The sequence below is a fragment of the Glycine soja genome, chromosome 10 (assembly GCF_004193775.1).
Source record: "Glycine soja cultivar W05 chromosome 10, ASM419377v2, whole genome shotgun sequence".
Classification (NCBI taxonomy): Eukaryota; Viridiplantae; Streptophyta; class Magnoliopsida; order Fabales; family Fabaceae; genus Glycine; species Glycine soja.
This window is the reverse complement of record NC_041011.1, coordinates 36,794,892-36,816,423: the sequence shown is the minus strand read 5'-3', so window position 1 is coordinate 36,816,423 and position 21,532 is coordinate 36,794,892. Positions and strand designations below refer to the sequence as shown.

General features: G+C 29.3%; 2 long non-coding RNA genes and 3 other non-coding genes across 10 annotated transcripts; all 5 read left to right on the top strand.

Moving 5' to 3' along the window:
* On the top strand, window positions 1–93 carry LOC114372751. Its single transcript, XR_003658318.1, has one exon. It is a non-coding gene; the product is annotated as a small nucleolar RNA R64/Z200 family (small nucleolar RNA).
* Window positions 94–3,168: 3,075 nt separating this feature from the next.
* Window positions 3,169–3,261, top strand: LOC114372753. The gene has a single exon (XR_003658320.1). It is a non-coding gene; the product is annotated as a small nucleolar RNA R64/Z200 family (small nucleolar RNA).
* Window positions 3,262–4,489: 1,228 nt separating this feature from the next.
* LOC114369316 lies at window positions 4,490–20,204 on the top strand. 6 transcript variants are annotated; one of them, XR_003657593.1, is made up of 7 exons: window positions 4,490–5,441; window positions 8,641–8,896; window positions 9,320–9,391; window positions 18,276–18,373; window positions 18,450–18,598; window positions 19,206–19,474; window positions 19,822–20,204. It is a non-coding gene; the product is annotated as an uncharacterized LOC114369316 (long non-coding RNA). The 6 variants fall into 6 exon arrangements; XR_003657594.1 differs by having other exon boundaries at window positions 4,492–5,441; window positions 19,270–19,474; XR_003657592.1 differs by lacking the exons at window positions 18,276–18,373; window positions 18,450–18,598; window positions 19,206–19,474; window positions 19,822–20,204 and having other exon boundaries at window positions 4,508–5,209; window positions 5,317–5,441; window positions 9,320–9,692.
* LOC114369317 lies at window positions 15,770–16,830 on the top strand. The gene is made up of 2 exons (XR_003657595.1): window positions 15,770–16,079; window positions 16,608–16,830. It is a non-coding gene; the product is annotated as an uncharacterized LOC114369317 (long non-coding RNA).
* Window positions 16,599–16,690, top strand: LOC114372754. Its single transcript, XR_003658321.1, has one exon. It is a non-coding gene; the product is annotated as a small nucleolar RNA R64/Z200 family (small nucleolar RNA).
* Window positions 20,205–21,532: the final 1,328 nt, after the last annotated feature.

The following is a 21,532-nucleotide window of genomic DNA, read 5'->3' as shown; positions in this document are numbered from 1 at the left end:
GTTCTGCAGTGATAATTTCAGAAATAAATTCACATGTCAGACTTTGGAGATTTTCAAATCAACGAGAACGAAAATTCTGTTATTTAGCAGAATTTATAATTTATTTATTTATAATTCTGTTGTTGAACAAAATTCAGAATTTATTTATTTATAATGCTGTTATTTAGCATAATTTACAATTTTTTATTTATAATTATGCTATTTAGCAGAACTTATAATTTATTTATTTATAACATATTTTGATAATTCTGAGAATTTATAATTTATTTATTGTGAATTTTGTTATTCAGCATAATTAATCATTTATATTATTATAAAAAGGGTTTCCATCTCATCTTTAATGACCAATAGAAATTAGACATTACACAGTTATTCTATATTCTGAATTCTATTGTTAATGGTATGACTACCACGTTTGATGTATTTGATGTATGATGTCTAATTTCTCTTTAACATCATTTTTTATATCATTTATGTATAAAATTAAAATTTTGTAATTATTAATTAAAAGTTAACAATTAAAATTATATTAAAATACATAAATCTATGTAATCAAATTATAAAATATTAAAATTAGTATTTTTTAATTAATTATAAAAATTTATTCTTTATTCACTTTAGGTAATAGTTTTCATTTATTTTTAACTTTATAGAAAGATGAATTTCAATTTTTTCAATTTATTGAAATACATAAAATAGTTCTCATTTTACATTTGACATTACAATCCGATTGTTGTTAATATCTATAGGAGAGCTAGTTACCGAAAGCTAATTTTTACATATTTCAATAAAAAATGTTTCTATAAAGTTAAAATAAATGAAAATTATTTATATAAATTTTTATAATTAATTAAAAAATATTTATTAAGATTTTAATATTTTATAATTTATTTACATATATTTATGTATTTTAGTATAATTGTAATTATGAACTTTTAATTAACAATTATAAAATTTTAATTTTATACATAAATGAAAATATAAGAGAGCAATTATAAGATTAATGATAGAACTTAAAATTAAAAATAATTCTTAAAATTCTATTAGTCATTAAAGATGGGTGGTTTAAACCCAATTTGACTTGAGATTAGTTAGATAAACCCTTGTAAAAAAATAAATTTTTAACTCCACCTATATTCTGATAGCCGGTCCCAAACCCGGACAAAGGAGGAATATTTTGATATTAACAAATGAAAATTATTATAATCTTTTAGATATAATTTGTGATTGGAGGTAGGGTAAAAACTTTTGCTTTATAATTACATTTTAATTAAATTCTATTGGTAGGAGATTTCTGGTAAGAATTCTCATGCTTTTTGGAGAACAAATAAATTATAATTACATTTTAATTAAATGCTCACCCGTGTTGATGACACCACCCTGGTGGTGTCTCATACTCCATTGGCTTGTGGAGTGGCGTTGCCGCTTTTACCAGTTGGGACTGCTGGCCATTCGACTAACATTCTCATCCATGTGTTTTGTTAAACTTTGTTATTTAAATTGAAGAGGGAGTTTCATGCTATAGAGCTATTTTTACTATTTCTTTTATGTATCCACTGTGATTCATTGATTATATTTCTTTCCAATCATTCATAGGTTACTATTGAGTTATGTTTTTGCTAGTTTTACTTAGTTGTTTAATGTGCTTCTAGTCTATTAGATGCTAATTTATTATTGAAAAATGCACATGTGAATGAAATGGGAACATAAAATTTCTTTGGTACTACGTAGAACACAGTGCTAAAAGCTCAGTTACAAGAGTCTCACTATTAATATTATGAGTAAGATGTTAAACCACCATCTCTTGTATTTATTAAAGTAGGCAATTTATGATCTTGTTGGTAATATTGCTGCAGGCCAATTGAACAACCATCTATTAAAAGTTCATAACTAGCAAATAATCAGTTTCAGCCCTGCTTGAACTAATCAACAATAAGGTTGACAAATAATCAGTTTCAGCACTGCTTCAACTTAAGCAACAATAAGGTTGGATTAATTCATTTGGTATTTATCATTTGAGTAAGTCTTTGATAGTTCATAATTGGTATTTATCACATATTTGAGTCTTGCATGAACTATTAATTTTAAATTAATTTGTGAATTCGTATATCACTACGGATTTGTAATTCATATATGGATTGTCAATCCCTACGTCCATATGAATTCTATCTCTTAATACAAATTCGTAATCCGTATGAATCTTATGGAAGGGTATTTTTGAAATTTCTCTCACTCTTGGATGTAGAAGAAAAAATTGTTGATGTAGGAAGAAAATTCCTTTGCTTGGTGGCCTAATATAAGATTGGGCTGGGCCCAAATAGTGTTTTAATTAATTATTATTGTTTATAATTTATTATGTATATGTTTATCATAATTTAAGTTTTTATTTGTATTTTAATTAATTAAAAATTATTTTTGTTTTAGGATTTCTTGTTCTTGTTCGATCTAGATATTTTAGCGTTAGACTGTGCAATCTGATAAAAGTACACGCTGTGAGTGACTCTCCCTGTATCTCTCTCGTGTGCGTCTTCCATTAACGTTGGATTCCAGCTTTTCGATTCTTCTTTCTTATTTTCTTCAGAAATTATATTTTCTTCTTTGTCATTGGTAGATTCGATTAGGTTCTTGTTCTGTTGCATTTTCTGAAATCATATTTTCTTCTTTCGGTCATTTTTAGATTCTTTCTCTTGTTATCTTTAAGTGAATTAATCATATCTTCTTCTTTGTCATGTTTAGGCTTTTTCGTTAGTAGCTATCTTTATTTGACATCATAGTTTCGTCTTCGTTGTTTATAGCTTTCTTTCTCTGTTTTGTGCTTGAAATTACCCATTCAATTTAATTCAGTCGGCGAATAGACATGATGATTCTTACAGTGGTGCATTTTTTCTGAATCACGACGTTCCTGAATCATCATAATAAATATAATGTTTTTATTTTTATATTCTGAAATTCTTTATCTTTTTGTTGTGTTTTCTCGAATTTTTATTTGCAGCATACGCCCATGTTGTGCTTTCCTTATATTCTTGTTTTTGTTTTTTAATATTTAATTATAATATTTCTTGTGAATTTCTTGATTTTTTGGCTTTGACTCATGAATTTAGGTATTTTCCAATAGAAATTGAAATCTTGAGCTAATCTTTTTAGCTGTTGATTTTTGTTTTTTTATATGTTCTGCAGTGATAATTTCAGAAATAAATTCACATGTCAGTCTTCGGAGATTTTCAAATCAATGAGAATGAAAATTATGTTACATAGCCGAATTTATAATTTATTTATAATTCTGTCACTGAGCTGAATTTATACTTAATTTATTGATGATCGTGTTACTCAGCAGAATTCATAATTTATTTATTTATTTATAGTTGTTATTTAGCAGAATTTAGAATTTATTTATTTTTAATTCTGCTATTTACTGGAACTTATAATTTATTTGTTTATAATTTATTGATACTTCCCTAGAGAGAGTTGTCTCGCGCCCCTAGGTATTCTCTATCTACCCAGTGTCCATTTCGGATACAGGTACCCATTTGTTAAAGGTCGTTCGAGTTTTTCTTGAGAATATGACATGGATTACTTTAGCGTTGTAACGTCTGGTACTTAACTCTGGCTCGAGGCATTTTCTTCAGCAGCGCTATAGCGCTGGTACTCCAATTTTGGCTCGAGGCATTTTCTCCATCCTCTTAAGCAGTATTTATAATTTATTTATTGAGAATTCTGTTATTCAACCGAATTAATTATTTATATTATTATCAAAAGGGTTTGTCTAACTACCTTATATTTAAGGAATGATAGAATTTTGATGATTGTTTTATAATTTGAATTCTATCATTATTTGAGGTCTCTTTCATATCATTTATTTGTTTTTATATCATTCTTCTATAAAATGAAAACTTTACAATTATTAATTGAAAGTTAATACTTAAAATTATACTAAAATACATAAAAATATGTAATAAAATTATAAAATCTTAATAATTAATATTTTTAATTATTTATAAAAATCTATTCTTTATTCACTCTAGGTAAATATTTATCATGAAAAAACTTTTGGTATATAGTTTTCATTTATTTTAATTTTAGTAAAATGAATTTTAATTTTTTCAATTTAGTGAAATACATAAAATAGTTCTCATTTTACATTTGACATTACTATCTGGTTGTTGATATTATCTATATGTAAAAATGACAGTTAGTTCCTGAAAGTTAATTTTACATATTTCAATCAATTAAAAGAAATTAAACTTAAAAGGTTTCTAAAGTTAAAATAAATGAAAATTTTTATATAGATATTTATAATTAATTAAAAATAATTATTAAGATTTTAATATTTTATAATTTGTTTAAATATATTTATGTGTTTTATTATAATATTTATTATTAAATTTTAAGTAACAATTATAAAGTTTTAATTTTATATATAAATGATATGAAAGAGAAGTTAAATATAATGTATTAATTGAAATAGTCATAACGTGATATAATTCAAAATATAAAATAATTGTCTAAATTCTATTGGTCATTAACCCCAATTTTACTTTGAATAAGCTAGACAAATCCTTCTAAAAGAAGTTTTTAACTTCGCCTATGTTTTCATAGTCAGTCCCAACAGCCCAGACAAAAGAGGGAGGTTTTGATATTAACAAATGGAAATTATTATAGTCTTCTAGATATAATTTGTGATTGGAGGTAGGATAAAAACTTGTGCATTATAATTACATTTTTACCCAATAATTCTATTAACGGGAGATTTCTGAAAAGGAGTCTCATGCGTTTTGGGGAGCAAATAAATTGTGTTTAGTAGTCGCTATAAATCAATGCTCACTGGTGTTGATGGCACCACCTTCATTGGTCGTGTTTTTGTCGGAGCTGTTTCATATTCCATTGACTTGTGGAGTGGCATTGCCGCATTTACCATTTGGGACTGGCCATGAGACTAACATTCCCATTAATGCGTTTTGTTAAATTTTGTTATTTAAATTAAATCGGGAGTTTCATGCTATAGATCTATTTATACTGTTTCTTTTATGTATCCACTGTGATTCATTGGTTGTATTACTTTCGAGTCATTCGTAGGTTACTATTGAGTTATGTTTTTGTGAGTTTTACATTTTCTTTACCTAATTTATTATTGAAAAATGCAGATATGAATGAAATGGGAACTTAACATTTCTTCGGTGCTTGGTAGAACACAGAGCTAAATAAAAGCTAAGTCAGTTACAAGAGTCTCACTATATTAATATTATGAGTAAGATGTTAAACCATCATCTCTTGTATTTATTAAAGTAGGCAATGATCTTGTTGGTAATATTGCTGCAGGCCAAGTGCGCAACCATCTGTCAAAAGTTGATAACTGGCAAATAATCAGTTTTAGCCCTGCTTGAACTAAGCAACAATAAGGTTGACAAATAGTCAGTTTCAGCACTGCTTGAGCTTAAGCAACAGTAAGGTTGAATTAATTCATTTGGTATTTATCATGTGATTAAGTCTCTGATAGTTTTTCTTTTTGAAATTGCCTTGTGCTTTATTTCTTTCTTTATGAATTTTTGAGAATTCAATTAATCTATAAGTGAAGAGACACGATGAGTTTTACATTGGTCCGTGTTTCAGAATCACAATGACTGATAACAATTGCCAATTTCTGATCTTCTAATGCAGATAATTTTTCTTTTTTTGAATTTCTAGAACATTTTGTTGCAGTAGAGAATTTTTCTTCATAATGTTAGTGTAGATTTTATCATGCATGAGAATCTTTGCTATATATATTCTTCGCAATCTCAATTTTTTCATTTCTGTAGATGTGTTGCAATTGATATTGAAATCATTTATTACTGTTTTAGCTTTGGATTTTGGTTTCTGCAGTTCTGCGTGTGAAAGTTAATCAAATATTGCATTTTATTATACTTATATGATGTAAAAAGAATTATACTAAGTATATTTTAATGAATTGAATTCTATTGACACAATGCCAAAATTTTCAATATATAGCAGAATATAATGCGTTTTTGGAAAAATTGCTGTATATATAAAACACGGAGGTTATATACATCACTTGTTTGAATGAGTGAGGTCTAATTTCCTTAATGCTGAGTTTATAAATTGTTTGGACAAAAAGCGGTGTCTAAGTTCTATGTTTAGTGACCTCGCAGTCTTGCAAAGTCACACTCCTCATTAAACTCTTATCCACAAATTTCATACCCTAGCAGGTCCCTTTACTTCATTTAAATAAATAAATAAATTAAGATTAGGTTATCAATTTTCTCATCAAATAAATTAACTTTTAACGCATAACAGTTTTTACAGAAACACATCCTATTTTTTTTTATATACAAGAACCCTAAGGAGGAGGACTTTTAGAGAACACCAGAAATACCATCATTACTAACGGAGAACGCTGAGCGACTACCTCGAATTAAGAGATGAATTACTTACGCTTGAGAATTAGAATGAACATATGTAAAAATCTTTAAAAAATCAATTTTTTGATCATTTTGGGTTGTTTTATAAAATGTAATTCTATTCTTATGTTTTAAATTGTGGATTGGTGATGTTTGACGAATTGATTGTGTTTTATGAAATTTACGTGTTTCTGTGTTGAGTAGAAATCCTTAAAAAAAATTGGATATTTTTCTAGTTGATGATCAAGCAAGAAGAATTTATCGTAAGAGAAGTGTGTTCTTCTCGTTCCTCTACCTGTATTTTCTTTAGATGTTTATCATTTTTTATTCTTTTTGCTAATATTCCTGAAATGATTCTAAAAAGAAAATTGTGATTAATTTTCCATAATGATGGTGCAGTACTCAAAATCTCAAGGTGTTGTTTCTCAATGTTGGATTAATTTTCCATTATGATATACGTATAAGCTTTTAATTAGTTGTTATATATATATATATATATATATATATATATATATATATATATATATATATATATATATATATATATTAAGTTTATATTAATATTCTAACATATTTACGGTATGTTTATGTTAATATATATTGAATATACTTACGTTGATATATTTATATATATGTTTTAATATAATTATGTTTAATGTTTTTAATGTTTACGTGAATGTTTTAAAATAATTATGTTAATGTTTATAATGTTTACCTGAATGTTTTAATATAGTTAATGTTTTGATATATTTATATTAATGTTTTTAAATTTTTACGTTAAGGCTTTAATATATATAATGTTTTAATATATTTATGTTAATGTTTTTAAGGTTTATTTATATATATATATATATATATATATATATATATATATATATATATTCAATAACGTATTTTTAATGTTTATGTATCATTACGTTAATATATTCAATAAGCGTTAATGTTTTTAGTATATTAATTATTTTTATGTACTTATATATATAATATTTATCCAATTATACATATATGATTATTGTTAGTATTATATATATATATATATAGTTGTGAATGAGGGTGTGATTAATACTTGAAGAGATATTACTTGTCTTGTGAGTTATGAGTTATATAATAACTCGATCAATGTTTATTTTGAGAAAAAAAATTATGTGCAATGTTAAAGGAAAAGTGTAGGATTCCTAGTTAAGATCCTGAAGGGTTAGACTGTAGCGCAACTTGTTAAATGTGTTTGAAATGTAAGTGTGAGGTCGTGAGTATTGTATAATTCATGAATACTGTCTGCGTGCAAAAATTGTTTTAGGGGTTGGACTTGAATTAGGAAGATGAGGTTCAAACGGATTCTTCGGAATCTAGGCCTTGGGGTAAAGACATTCGGTTTGAGTGTTCCTTTAAACCTATGTTGATTGCATGTGGTTGGAACATTCTCGCAAAACAGAATAACTCTGACTGGTCACTTTATGATTTTACTGAGTGAGAGTGACCTGACATGCCTATTGTGTGGTGTGTCTTGTTATGTATTCCTAAACGTCCTAATGTGGTTTTTCACTAACATGATATCACATTGCATATAGGTTTGAGTCTTAGTATAATTGTTGCATAACGCATGTGAATTATTTATTATGAAATCGATGAGTGTTGTTATACCTTGATTGAGTGTGTGATTCATGGATCATGTGATGGGTGATTGAAATATGAAATTTAAACGATAGAGTGTTGAAATAACGTGGATTGAATTAAGTTGAGTTATGTTATAAATAGTTGTATAATGTATTTTTGCTTATGCTTTTATTTATCCGTATTTTATTTAGAAATATAATAACTCACTCCCGACTTGTATTTGTGTTTGGGTTGATTGTCATTTTGTTTCTGGTGAGCCAACATATGATGATTTCCATGCGGGAGATGAAGAGACTTAACCTGTGATAGAGATATGCTCTGATAAGTGTGACATCAGGACATAGAATTTTGCTTCAGATGTTATAATTTTGTATATGATATAATTGTGTTATGTTTTCTGTTTTAGGTTTTTTATATTTATTTAGAATTGACGGCCTTGTTTTGAGTCAGAATAACTTTATTTTTTATTCGAACAATTTTTATTATGATTTTACTAAGTGGATGTGAACTTTTTATCATTTTGAATTAATTTAAATTAAATATTTTTTTATTATTATGTGTTTAAAAACTTTTAAATAAATTCTGCATGATTTTATTTTCTTTTATTATTTATTTATATTTGTGAGGGTAGATGGTATCACACCCTTCCTCCCAGCCCTAACACAACCTCACAATCTTGCACTCGACGTGGCCGCCAATACTCGAGTTGCAGCCAACCCAGTGCGGGAGACATAGATTGGGTGTTTTTTGAGAAGCATTATTTCCACCATCTCAACAGTGGGTGGCTTCGGTTTCTCATCCTTGGCCAGAGTGGATCCAACTCATGAAGTGCTTGCTCAGCAAGGGGATACTTTGTCATGAGGAGGAAAAAATGTTCCGCAATGCTGGTATGGGCATGAAGGATTTCAATGTCATTAGAATTGTGTGCCTCAATTTTGGAAGAGACCACTTTCATCTTTTAAGATAAAATATACATTTTAAAAGAAAGTGTTACTTGGATTACTTATGGCACATGATATAATCTGTTTGATGTTTAGTTAATCATTGGTATGTTCTGTTTGTACAAAGGTTTGGCCGTGATTTAGAACTCTGAAAAACTTTGATATCCAATTTGACATGAACCTAGACTTGATCTATACAATTTTTATTATCCATATTTGAGTTTGTACCTTCATGGAAACTCAATTTTACCTTTAAGAAACGATGGAGCATAGCTCCTTATTATTGGACAAATCCCTCTTAATTACATACTTTGGAGCGTAGGTTTTATTATGATAATTTTATTCTTATATTGTGTGTCTGCTGTACAGGAGATTTCTTAGATAAAGGAGGCTATTTCAACAAATAATGCATGCTGGGAAATTGGAGAATCACCCATCAAGGTAGTGGGCTGAACATTAGTTAATGACCTTTTTGGAAACCTATTCTGTTCATATTGTTTTTACTGGTCTAAAATTTCCCACTTAGCCTTCAGTGTGTAAGATTGAAATAACTCTTTCTCTAGAGAATCTCACTTTCATTCTAGAGATGTCATTTTTGGTTCTCCCAGTTGTGTAATGTGTATTGGGAGAAGGTAAAGGAATTGGATTGGCTAAGTGGAAATTTTATATTATATATATACATGAGACTTGCCATTATATTATTCAAATGTGAATAACAAGGAAGATCTATTTGATTAGAAAATGTGAAATTTTGGGACTTTATAAGTGGAATTTTGTGTTAAAGTGAGAAGCATAGGATATTAAGAGAAAATGTGTTACATGAAAATGGTGGATGACTCAAGCAAAATATTATTATTATAACTTGTGTAATGTGTTACATGTAGTGAATCCCTTTTATACTTTCTTTGAGTGAGAAGTAAGGACTTGTCAGAAAGAGATTTAGTCTCAATGTCAAAATAGTAATCCAATTGACCAAGTTGTTTAAGATAAAATTTTGAATTGAGTTGATTGGTTAGGTGTTGAATCAACTATGAAGAACTGTCATTAATGATGATATCATCTACATAGACTAAGAGATAAGCAGTGTGAGAGCCAGTCTTGTAATTGAAAAGAGAGGGATCACACTTGTTTTCCACAAAACCAAACTGAAGAAGAGTAGATTGCAGTCTTTCAAACCATTGTTTGGGGCCTGCTTAAGGCTATAGAAAGCTTTATTCACTTTCTTAGTAGATAAGTATTAGACTGTTGAAATCTAGGAGGCTGAGACTTGTAAACAGTCCCATTACGTAAGTCATTCAAAAAAGCATTATTTACATCTAATTGACCAAGATCCCACTGATTTGTAATGGCTAAAGTAAAAACAAGTCTAATAGTAACTGGTTTTACTAGTAGAGAAAAGGCTTCTGAAATCAAACCCTTGCCCTTGATTGAATCCATTGGCAATTATTTATACTTATTTATGGAACCATTTTTATTTTCTTTCACCCTAAATACCCACTTATAGCTAATAGTCTTCTTGTTAGATCGAAGAGGTATTATTCTTCATCAATGATTCATATTCTAGTTACATAACTGACAAACAGTTTCGAGAAGTCAAGGTATGTTTCATATTCTTTGGTTCAATATGAGTTAGAAGAAGTAAAGAATTCGTAGGTAAATGATTACCTGATTTGGATCTAGTTTGCAAAAGAAGAAGAAAGAGTGTCAGAAGATCAGAGGTCAAGAAGGAGAAAGAGAAAAAAAAAAGTGTAAGAAGATGAAAGATTAGTGGTATTAGGAGAATGAGCAGTATTATTGTCAGCTATTAATAGAGATGTATGTGTAGTGTCAAGAGATTGAAGAGACACAACAATAGAAGCTGACTGAACAACAATATCAAAATTTGACTTAAAAGCAGTATCAGCAGTAGTTGCAACCTGATTATTTTGAGGAGATTGAGATGAAGAACTATAAGAGAAGTTAGCTTGATGAGGAGGCTGGTTATTTATGATTGGTATGGAAGGAAAAATAAAAGAAGTGGGGGATGAGGATGGTTTAGTGGTAGGAAAGGTAGACGCAAAAAAACTAAATAGGGGTATTTAAACTCGTTAAATAAGACATCCTTTGAGACAAACATCCTTCCAATAAGGGAAATACACTTGTAGCCCTTATGAGAAGTAGAATAACCCAAGAAAAGGCATTCATGAGACCTGAAATCCAATTTATGAGTATATTAAGGGCTAAGTAAGGGGAACACAACCAAAAAAGTTGCAAATGGGCAAAATTCTCCTCCCCAATCAGTTTGCAAGGTAGAGAAACATGCTTCTTTTGGGGGTGTAGAAACAAGGTTAAAAGGATATAAATGGTAATAACAAAGTTAATGATAAAAAATGGGGTTAAGATAGCAAAGAAGGAGATGTATTTAGCAAGGGCCCTATTAAAAAGGTCAAGCCCAGCTAGGCTGCAAGCCACCTAATTGTCTGCGTGACCTATTTTCACCCTACTAAACACTCCTTATATTAAGGAAATTGCATATTGTCCTAAAATTAAATTCTTTTTAGTTATCCAATTATTGAATCACTCTAGAAATTGTAAAATCTACTTCCTTTTCAACAGAAAAAAGCCCAAAGGCCCATTGTTTGATACAACAAAGTTGTTAAACTAACAAAGCCCCAATGTCAATCAAGCTATATAGCTGAAAGTCAATTCTAAAAAGCAAAGAAAGCTTACTAATCATAGAAAAATTTAGAAAAAGCAAGTAAGCAAATAGAAGCAATTACTATTTTATTATTGTATGGTTGAATTTGAAAAGGTAATGAAGATTAATTTTATTTGGTTTATTCAATTACTAAATAAAATTGCATATTACTATTTTGAGTACAATCTTAATTTTGAGTTTGGAGCCTCAGTTTAGCCCATCTTGTTTATGGGCTTGACAGTCATTTTAAGGCTACTAAGTGCATATTTGAAAATGTTTGAAAACAAACGTATTTAAGAAAATCACATCAAATGACACTCACACGTTAAAACTTATGAGCTTTAAGCATGGTGTTAATGCAAATTCAGTATGCATATCATAAACTCATTATGAATTCAAACATGCAGATATTTTTTTTAAGAGAAGCAAGATTATTTCGTTTCATTAAGAATCAAAGACAAGATACAATTTGAAATACAATCATACTCATGGGTACAAGCATTAAACCGAGAAGCCCTTGCAAGGGGTGAGTTACTTGGTTTGCTTGTCTCCTAGCAAAACTCACCATTGGATTTGGAATAACTACCATCCTTGTTCGACATTCAAGAAGTATCATGTGATATTCAGAAGTAATATGTTGATTTTCTTGCAAATTATCAACCAATGGCTTACAATCAATCCAAAAAATAACCTTTGAGATGTTTAACTCTTGATCCTATTTTATAGCATGGAGCAAGGCCCATGCTTTTGCTTCCTCACTGTGTTCTCATCATTGAAAAGTGTTGCATCTGTATTGATCTTCTGGTACTTTTTTGTGGTTTTGTCTATCGCGAGTGTGCATCAATTGTCTGAGTTGCTCTTGGTGGTTGAGAGGTCTTTTGAGCATGACTTCATTCATGGAGTAATTGCATAGTGAGAGAGATTGAGATGTTTGAAGTAGTATCTACCTCATTCTAAAGTTTTTCATTTTGTTTTTTCCAAATATACCACAAAACCATAGCAACTCTTGATTGGAGGTTGGAATTATTTGTTTCCTAGAGCTTGAAGGTTAGCTCGCTTGCAAGTTCAACCTGGTAGAATTCTGGCTCAGTTAAACTCCAAAGCCCAGCAACTTCCCACGTGTTTTGAACATGTTAATAGCTGAAGAAAATATGGAAGTTGTTCTTAAAATTGCCATAACATTAAGAACAAGTAGAAGAGCACGTGATTCCCTTGGTCTGAAGCCTAACACGAGTAAAAGGGAAGTTTCTAAGAACATACCATAAGAAAATGCTTTACCTTGGGTTGAACTTGTAATTTCACGATGAGGTTCCAATTTCTAGCTACCTTTTAGTGGTTATTTTGGATTATTGTTTCCATGACATTGTGGTAAGTTGATTTGATGTTCTACTCACCATTTGCAGTTAATCTCCATATGATTTTATCATTGACTTCACTGTTCAACAGGGGGAGAGAAACAACATTTCTTTGGTTATTGTCATTGGAAATTTGTTGTACCACATCATAATGCCAACATTGTTGGTGGTGGTTGATGAGTGGACTGACTTTAAGATCCTCAAGGCCGAGCGGGGTAGGTGAAGTGATATATGGGCTTGCTGATGCTAGCACCCAAGGTTGGCTCCAAATATTGATGGAGCTACCATAAATTCTCCATAGAATATCATCCTTGACCAATATATGTGAAGCAAAAATACTATGCCATGCATAGCTTGGTTTATGGCTTAGTTTGACGTCCAAGAATTTTAGAAATTGTAGTATTTGGGTTATTAATGAAATTCCAACCCTGCTTCCCAACCCTGCTAGGTTGAATACATGGAGATTATGAAACCTCATACCTCCAAACTCCTTCTTTATGGAAAGCTTGTCCAAATTGAGCTAACTTTATTCTTCTTGTTGATGCACCTTTCGATCCCCACCAAATTCAATTCAACATCCTTTAAATCTCATCCTTTAGAGTTGTTGGAAGCAAGTAGATACTCATAGTGTAATGAAGGAATTGCTTGAGCACAAGATTTAATTAGAACTTCCTTACCAGCTTTGGAAAGATACTTCCCCAATCAGTGATTGATGCATTTCCAAATTCAATCCTCTACATAATTGGAAATTGCTTTCTTTGTTCTGCAAATGATAGATGAGAGGCCAAGTTTTTTCCAGACCCTATGATTGTAGAGACACCCAAACAAAACATGATTGTTTGCCTCAAAGATTGTTGAGTATTGGTGCTAAAAAAAATATATGACTTGTCTAAAGTGATCATTTGGCCAGAAGCCCTTTCATAGGTATCAAGAATTTGAGTGGGTCTAGTTGTTTCTTTCTTTGATGTCATGCAAAACATAAAACAATTGCCACCAAATAAAAGGTGTGAGAGTACGGGTGTTCCTCTATACACCTTTATACCATGAATATCTCCCATACACTCGACTTTTTTAAGGAGAGAGGAGAATCCCTTTGTACACAAAATGAAAAGGTAGGGTGACAATGAGTCACCTTATCTTAGTCCTCTTTTAGGTGAGATTGGTCCTACATGGTCCCCATTTATTTTGACTTGGTAGTTTACAATTTTCAAACAAAACTTCATCCAACCTATTTGTTTCTTGTGAAATCTCATTTTGTCCATCACTCGCAGAAGATAACTTCATTGGACTCTATCAAATGCTTTGCTAATGTCGATTTTCAAAGCAATTTCATTGTCTTTCCTTTTGTTTTGCATCTCATATGGTGAATATATTTAGTGGCACTCATTCTCTTTGCTCTCCCTAAATATTTTTTTTTTTAATTTTAAGAATAAGTGGGAGAGAGAAATAAATGAGTTTTAAGATATAAACATTAAATTATCTTATCATCCGTAAATAAGTTTATTATCATAAAACAAGTAGTTAAGTTTTTTGTCCAAATAATTTGGTATGTTAGCATACCCCATTATATTTATATCCTTTTATTTCTTAACACATAATTTTGGACTATATTTTCTAAAACAACATATATCAATTAAAGTAATTTTTAGGACTATGTTTTAATAAAATACACATAATTATGGAATTTATTTTCTAGAAAACCATATATAAGTTCTAAAAAGTAATTTTAAAGTTATGTTTTAGCACATTTAAAACAAAGTTCCAGAAACTACTTTTTGGAATTGATATATGTTGTTTTGAAAAGTGATTTTTGACCGTCATCGAACATTTCTTCCTTTAAGAGCTAGAATAATCACTAATGGTGGGATGCATACTTATTATGATGTTAGATGTTAAAAGACTAATACCTATATCTAAAATTTTCAATACACAAAATGTGAGAAGACAACTAATGTCTATCAACAACTTTGATTTGTGATTATTCTCACACATTTTTTATTGTGTACAAAGAAGGAGTATTATGTACACCATATAATAGATAAAGTGTACATTGAAATGTAATATCACATGGAGGAAATGTATAGTATCACATAAATTTTATGAAAAATTCAGTAATACATAAAAAAAGGTTTAAAAAATAGTGAATACAGAGGTTCATCGTTTATAATAAAGATTGGATAAAATATAAGATTTAAAAAATAACAAATATAGAGAGTAAAAATAGGATTTAAAAGGATATAATTGGTAATAAAAATAAAAAGGGCAGTGGTATACTTAGTAAATAATGTGCAAATAGCAAATGTCTTCTTTTTTATGTAAGTAAGCTATTTATTGGACTTGGTGGCCTAATATAGGATTGGGTCGAGCTTAAATAATGTTTTAATTAATTATTATTCTTTATAATTTATTATGTATATAATTTAAGATTTTATTTATATTTTAATTAATTAGAAATTATTATTGTTTCAGGGTTTCTTGTTATTGTTCAATCTAGATATTTTACCATTCGACAGAGTCTTCTTATAAAAATACACGCTACGAGTGACTCTGTCTATCATTCATCAACGTCAGATTTCAGTTGTTCGATTTGGTCAGGTTCTTTATTTCTTTCTTACTTTTTTAAAAATTAGATTTTCTTGTTTGTCATTGTTAGATTCTATTAGGTTCTTTTTCTGTTACACTTTTTGAAATCATATTTTTTTCTTTTCTGTTATCTTTAAGTGAATTAGTCATTTTTTCATCATGTTTTATATAAAATATATACTACATTAAATAACAAAAAATGTTAAATAAACCTGAAAAAAATCGGTGAAATAAATGATCTTAACACAAGTAAGTTTTATATAAAATATATACTACATTGAATAACAAAAAATGTTGAATAAAAGTGATTTATTAAGTGAAGCAGTGATTCCTATGCGCCTCTCTCCACCGTCCGATCCACATCTCTGACCCCAATCTCCAGCCGTTCATCTCTATATTTCACTCCTCGCTCGTGTTATAAAATACACATTCACATTCTCAACTCCACCTCCATTTCATTTCCGCCCCAACTCACTCCCTCTCTCCCTCTCTCTAATTCACTCATAATACACAGGTTAGCATTTCTCCTATTATCTGCTTTTTATTCAATCGTTTTTCTTTATTTTATGCTAAACCCTAATCACCTGCCTCTCATTACTTCATTCCATTACTCTCCTCTCTGAACATTATTATTGTTTCTATTTCTAACTTTCTGAAATCGTATTGTCGTCTTCGTTATTTATCGCTTTCCTTCACTGTTTTCTTGTTCTTGAAATTACCTATTCAATTTAATTCCATCGGTGAATAGACATGATGATTCTTACGCTGGTCTGTTTTTCTGAATCATCATTATAAATATAATATTTTTATTTTTATATTCTGAATTTCTTCATCTTTTCGTTGTGTTTCCTCTCTGAATTTTTATTTGCAGTATACGCCCATGTGCTTTCCTTGGATTCTTGTTTTTGTTTCTTAATATTTAATTATAATATTTCTTGTGAATTTCTTGATTTTGTTGTTTATTTAGGTATTTTCCTATAGAAATTGAAATCTTGAGCTAATCTTTTTAGGTTTTGATTTTGTTTTTTTATATTTTCTGCAGTGTTAATTTCAGAAATAAATTCCATGTCAGACTTCAGAAATTCTCAAATCGATGAGAATGAAAATTCTGTTACTCAGCAGAATTTTTAATTTATTTATTTATAATTCTGTTGCTGAGCAGAATTTGTAATTTATTTATTTATAATTCTGTCACTGAGCTGAATTTATACTTTATTTATTGATGATTCTGTTACTCAGCAGAATTCATAATTTATTTATTTATTTATAATGCTGTTATTTAACCGAATTTATAATTTATTTATTTTTGATTCTGCTGTTAATGATAACTTATAATTTATTTGTTCATAATTTATTGATGATTCTGTTAAGCAGAATTATAATTTATTTATTGAGAATTCTGTTATTCAGCAGAATTAATTATTTATATTATTTTAAAAGGGTTTGAATTACTACCTTATCTTTAATGATCAATAGAGTTTTGGCCATTCTTTTATAATTTGAACATATGGCTATCACCTTTGATGATGCATTGTCTTTAGTTTCTCTTTCATATAATTTATTATTATTTTTTTCATCTCATTTATTATTTTTTCTTCATATCATTTATGTATAAAATTAAAATTTTATAATTATTAATTAAAAGTTAATACTTAAAATTATACTAAAATACATAAATATATGTAAAAAAATTATAAAATATTAAAATCTTAATAATTAGTATTTTTAATTAATTATAAAATCTATTCTTTATCCACTCTAGGTAAATATTTATCATGAAAAAAACCTTTTGGTATATAGTTTTCATTTATTTTAACTTTGGAAAAATGAATTTTAATTTTTTCAATTTAGTGAAATACATAAAGTTTTTCTCATTTTACATTTGACATTACAATCTGATTGTTGGTATTATCTATATGTAAAATGACAGCTAGTTACCAAAAGTTAATTTTACATATTTCCTTCAATTAAAAGAAATTAAACTTAAAATGTTTCTAAAGTTAAAATAAAGGAAAAATTTTTATGTAGATTTTTATAATTAATTAAAAATAATTATTATGATTTTAATATTTTATAATTTGTTTAAATATATTTATGTATTTTACTGTAATTTTTATTAATAACTTTTAAGTAACAACTATAAAGTTTTAATTTTATACATAAATGATATGAAAATAAATAAATGATAGGAAAGAGAAATTAAAGATGATATTAATTGTAATAGTTATAACACTAGAATTCAAAATATAAAAAAATATCTAAATTTTATTGGTCATTAGAAATGGAGTGGTTTAACCCTTGTAAAAAAAAGTTTTTAACTCCGCCTATGTTCTCATAGCCGGTCCCAAGCCCGGACAAAGGAGGAGGGTTTTGATATTAACAAATAAAAATTATCACGGTCTCCGCTAGAGCAGTCTCATATTCCATTGGCTTGTGGAGTGGTGTTGCCGCATTTATCATATGGGACTGGCCATGAGAGTAACATTTCCATCCATGTGTTTTGTTAAATTTTGTTATTTAAATTGAATAGGGAGTTTCATGCTATAGACCTATTTTTTACTGTTTCTTTTATGTATCCACTGTGATTCATTGATTATATTACTTTCCAGTCATTCGTAGGTTATTATTAAGTTATGTTTTTGCGAGTTTTACTTAATTGTTTAATGTGCTTCTAGTCTATTAGATGCTAATTTATTATTGAAAAAAGCAGATATGAATAAACTGGGAACCTAAAATTTCTTCGGTGCTTGGTAGAACACAGAGCCAAAAGCTAAGTCGATTACAAGAGTCTCAGTACTAATATTATGAGTAAGATGTTAAACCATCATCTCTTGTATCTTATTAAAGTAGGCAATTTAAGATCTTGTTGGTAATATTGCTGCAGGCACAGTGAGCAACCGTCTGTCAAAAGTTGATAACTGGCAAAGAATCAGTTTCAGCCCCTGCTTGATTTAAGCAACAATAAGGTTGACAAAGAATCAGTTTCAGCACTGCTTGAACTTAAGCAACAATAAGCTTGGATTACTTCATTTGGTATTTATCCTGTGATTAAGTCTCTGATAGTTAATTTTTTCTTTTTGAAATTGCCTTGTGCCTTATTTCTCTCATTATGAATTTTTGCGAATTCATCTATAAGTTGAGAGACATGATGAGTTTTTCATTGCTCCGTGTTTGGGAATCACAATGACTGATAACAATTGCCAATTTCTGATCTTCAAATGCAGATTATTTGTCTGTTTTTGAATTTCTAGAAAATTTTGTTGCAGTAGAGAATTTTGCGTGTTAATGGCTCTGGTTTTCTGCTTTTTTTCGAAGTATTGGTATTCTTCTTAATGTGAGTGTAGATTTTATCTTGCATGAGAATCGTTGCTATATATATTCTTTGCAATCTCAATTTTTTCATTTCTGCAGATGTGTTGCAATTGAAATCATTTATTATTGTTTTAGCTTTTGATTTTGGTTTCTGCAGTTCTGCATGTGAAAGTTAATCAAACACTGCATTTTATGATTATAGCGTAGAATATAATGCGTTTCCAAAAACGCTGTATATATAAAACACGGAGGTAATATATGCCGCTTGTTTGAATGAGTGAGGTCTAATGTCCCTAATACTGAGTTTATATATTGTTTGGACAAAAAGCGGTGTATAAGCTCTATGTTTAGTGACCTCACAGTCTTGCTCCCAAGCCTAACACAACTCGTAGTCTTGCACTCGGTGCAGCAGCCAATACTCGAGCTTGCTCATCCTTGGCCCGAGTGGGTCCAACTCATGAAGTGCTTGCTCGACAAGGGATACTTCAGTCGTGAAGAGGGAAAAATGTTATGCAATGCTGGTATGGGCATGAAGGATTTCAATGTCATTAGAACCGTGTGCCTCAATTTTGGTAGAGACCACTTTCATCTTTTAAGGTAAAATATACATTTTAAAAGAAAGTGTTCCTTGGATTGCTTATGGCACATGATATAATCTGTTTGATGTTTAGTTAATCATTGGTTTATTCTGTTTGTACAAAGGTTTGGCCGTGATTTAGAACTCTGTGACAGACTGTGATACTCAATTGGACAAGAACCTAGGCTTGATTTATACCATTTTTATATTTCATATTTGATTTTGTACCTTAATGGAAACTTATTTTTACGGTTAAGAAACGATGGAGTATGGTTCCTTATTATTGGCAAAATTCCTCCTAATTACGTAGGTTGGAGCGTAGGTTTTATTATGATAATTTTATTCTTATATTGTGTCTGCTGTACAGGAGATTTCTTAGATAAAGGAGGGTATTTCAACAAATAATGCATGCTGGGAAATTGGAGAATCACCAGTTAAGTTAGTGGGCTGAACATTAGTTAATGACCTTTTTGGAAACCTATTCTGTTCATATTGTTTTTATTGGTCTAAAATTTCCCATGTAGCCTTCAGTGTGTAAGATTGAAATAACTCATTCTCCAGAGAATCTCACTTTCATGCTAGAGATGCCATTTTTGGTTCTCCGAGTTGTGTAGTGGGAGAAGGTAAAGGAATTGGATTGGCTAAGTGGAAATTTAATTTTATATATATACATGAGACTTGCCATTATATTATTCAAATGTGAATAACAAGGAAGATCTATTTGATTAGAAAATGGGAAATTTTGGGTCTTCATAAGTGAAATTTTGTGTTAAAGTGGGAAGCATAACATAGGAGATTAATAGAAAATGTGTTGCATGAAAATGGTGGATGACTCAAGCAAAATATTATTGCTATGACTTGTTGTCTGCTGTTCAATCATTTTGTTCTAAGTAATATGTTTGGAGGTCATTATGAAATTCTACATGTTTAATTATTTAGTGTCCTTTTAATTGGTTTGATTCTATGCACTTTGTAACCTAAATTATAAAAAATAAGCTTCACCCAGTATTTGATTGATCCTGTTCTAATTAATTTTCAACCTAGTACTAGTACTTTAGTGTACAAGGATCACCTTGTGTTTCTTAATATGATTTTGTATGATATATACTATTAACTATTTTTGACATCGTATTTAACATTCTATGTCAATTCATTAATTTAATTAGGAATAATGAACACTTTGTTTATTTGTAAATGGTCACAAACTTGCAATTAAAAATAATAAAAACCTACCCAGCAATGTCTATAAACAACATGTTACCTGAATTTTGGTAATAAATTTATGCTAGTATAGTCGGAGAAGTTTTTTGAGGCATCATTTCTCCAATAGAAAACTTATCATGCAGTATCTTAGGGGGTTAGATAGTAATCAAATGGGTCAGCATAAAATAGAGTTTATTGTAACAAATTTTTTGCAACATGTCATATCACCTTGGAAAATTGGATATAAACTTAGACATAGTATTAGGAGAGAAATTTTTGCAGTAACTCTGATCTCCTCCTCCGATTTTCTGATTTAATAGTCACAAGCATCAAAGAAGTACGAATTTCGACACTAGACATGATATTGACACCATAACACGGTTAAATTTTAAATCATAAGACATGTGGACACATATATATATAATAAAAAAAATACATTAAATAGCACTATCGCTTTGATTGATAGTTTTTGTATATATCTTAGTAGTGGATAAGTTGAATTATTATTATTATGTGTTTACGGGTTTGAAAAAAACGTAAATGAAGCAAAACACCGTTGTTAAAAATAATAATATATCGATAGACAACGTTCATTTAAGAGGATTTGACTTCTCTACTGTCCCTTCCATGCTGCCCCTTTCAAATCATACTGTTTTCATGATTTTTAAAATTAAATGTCATCATTAAATAACACAGCTGTTATGCAGTGTTATTTTGATGGGGCAACGGACAACATGAGACCTTTGGTGTAGTGTGATAGGAGATTTGGTGTAGTGTGATAGGAGATTTTCGAGAAGAAACTTGTATTTTTTGGGGAGCAAACAAATTGTGTTTGTATATTTGTCAAGTAAATGTTATAAATCAGTAATTACTGA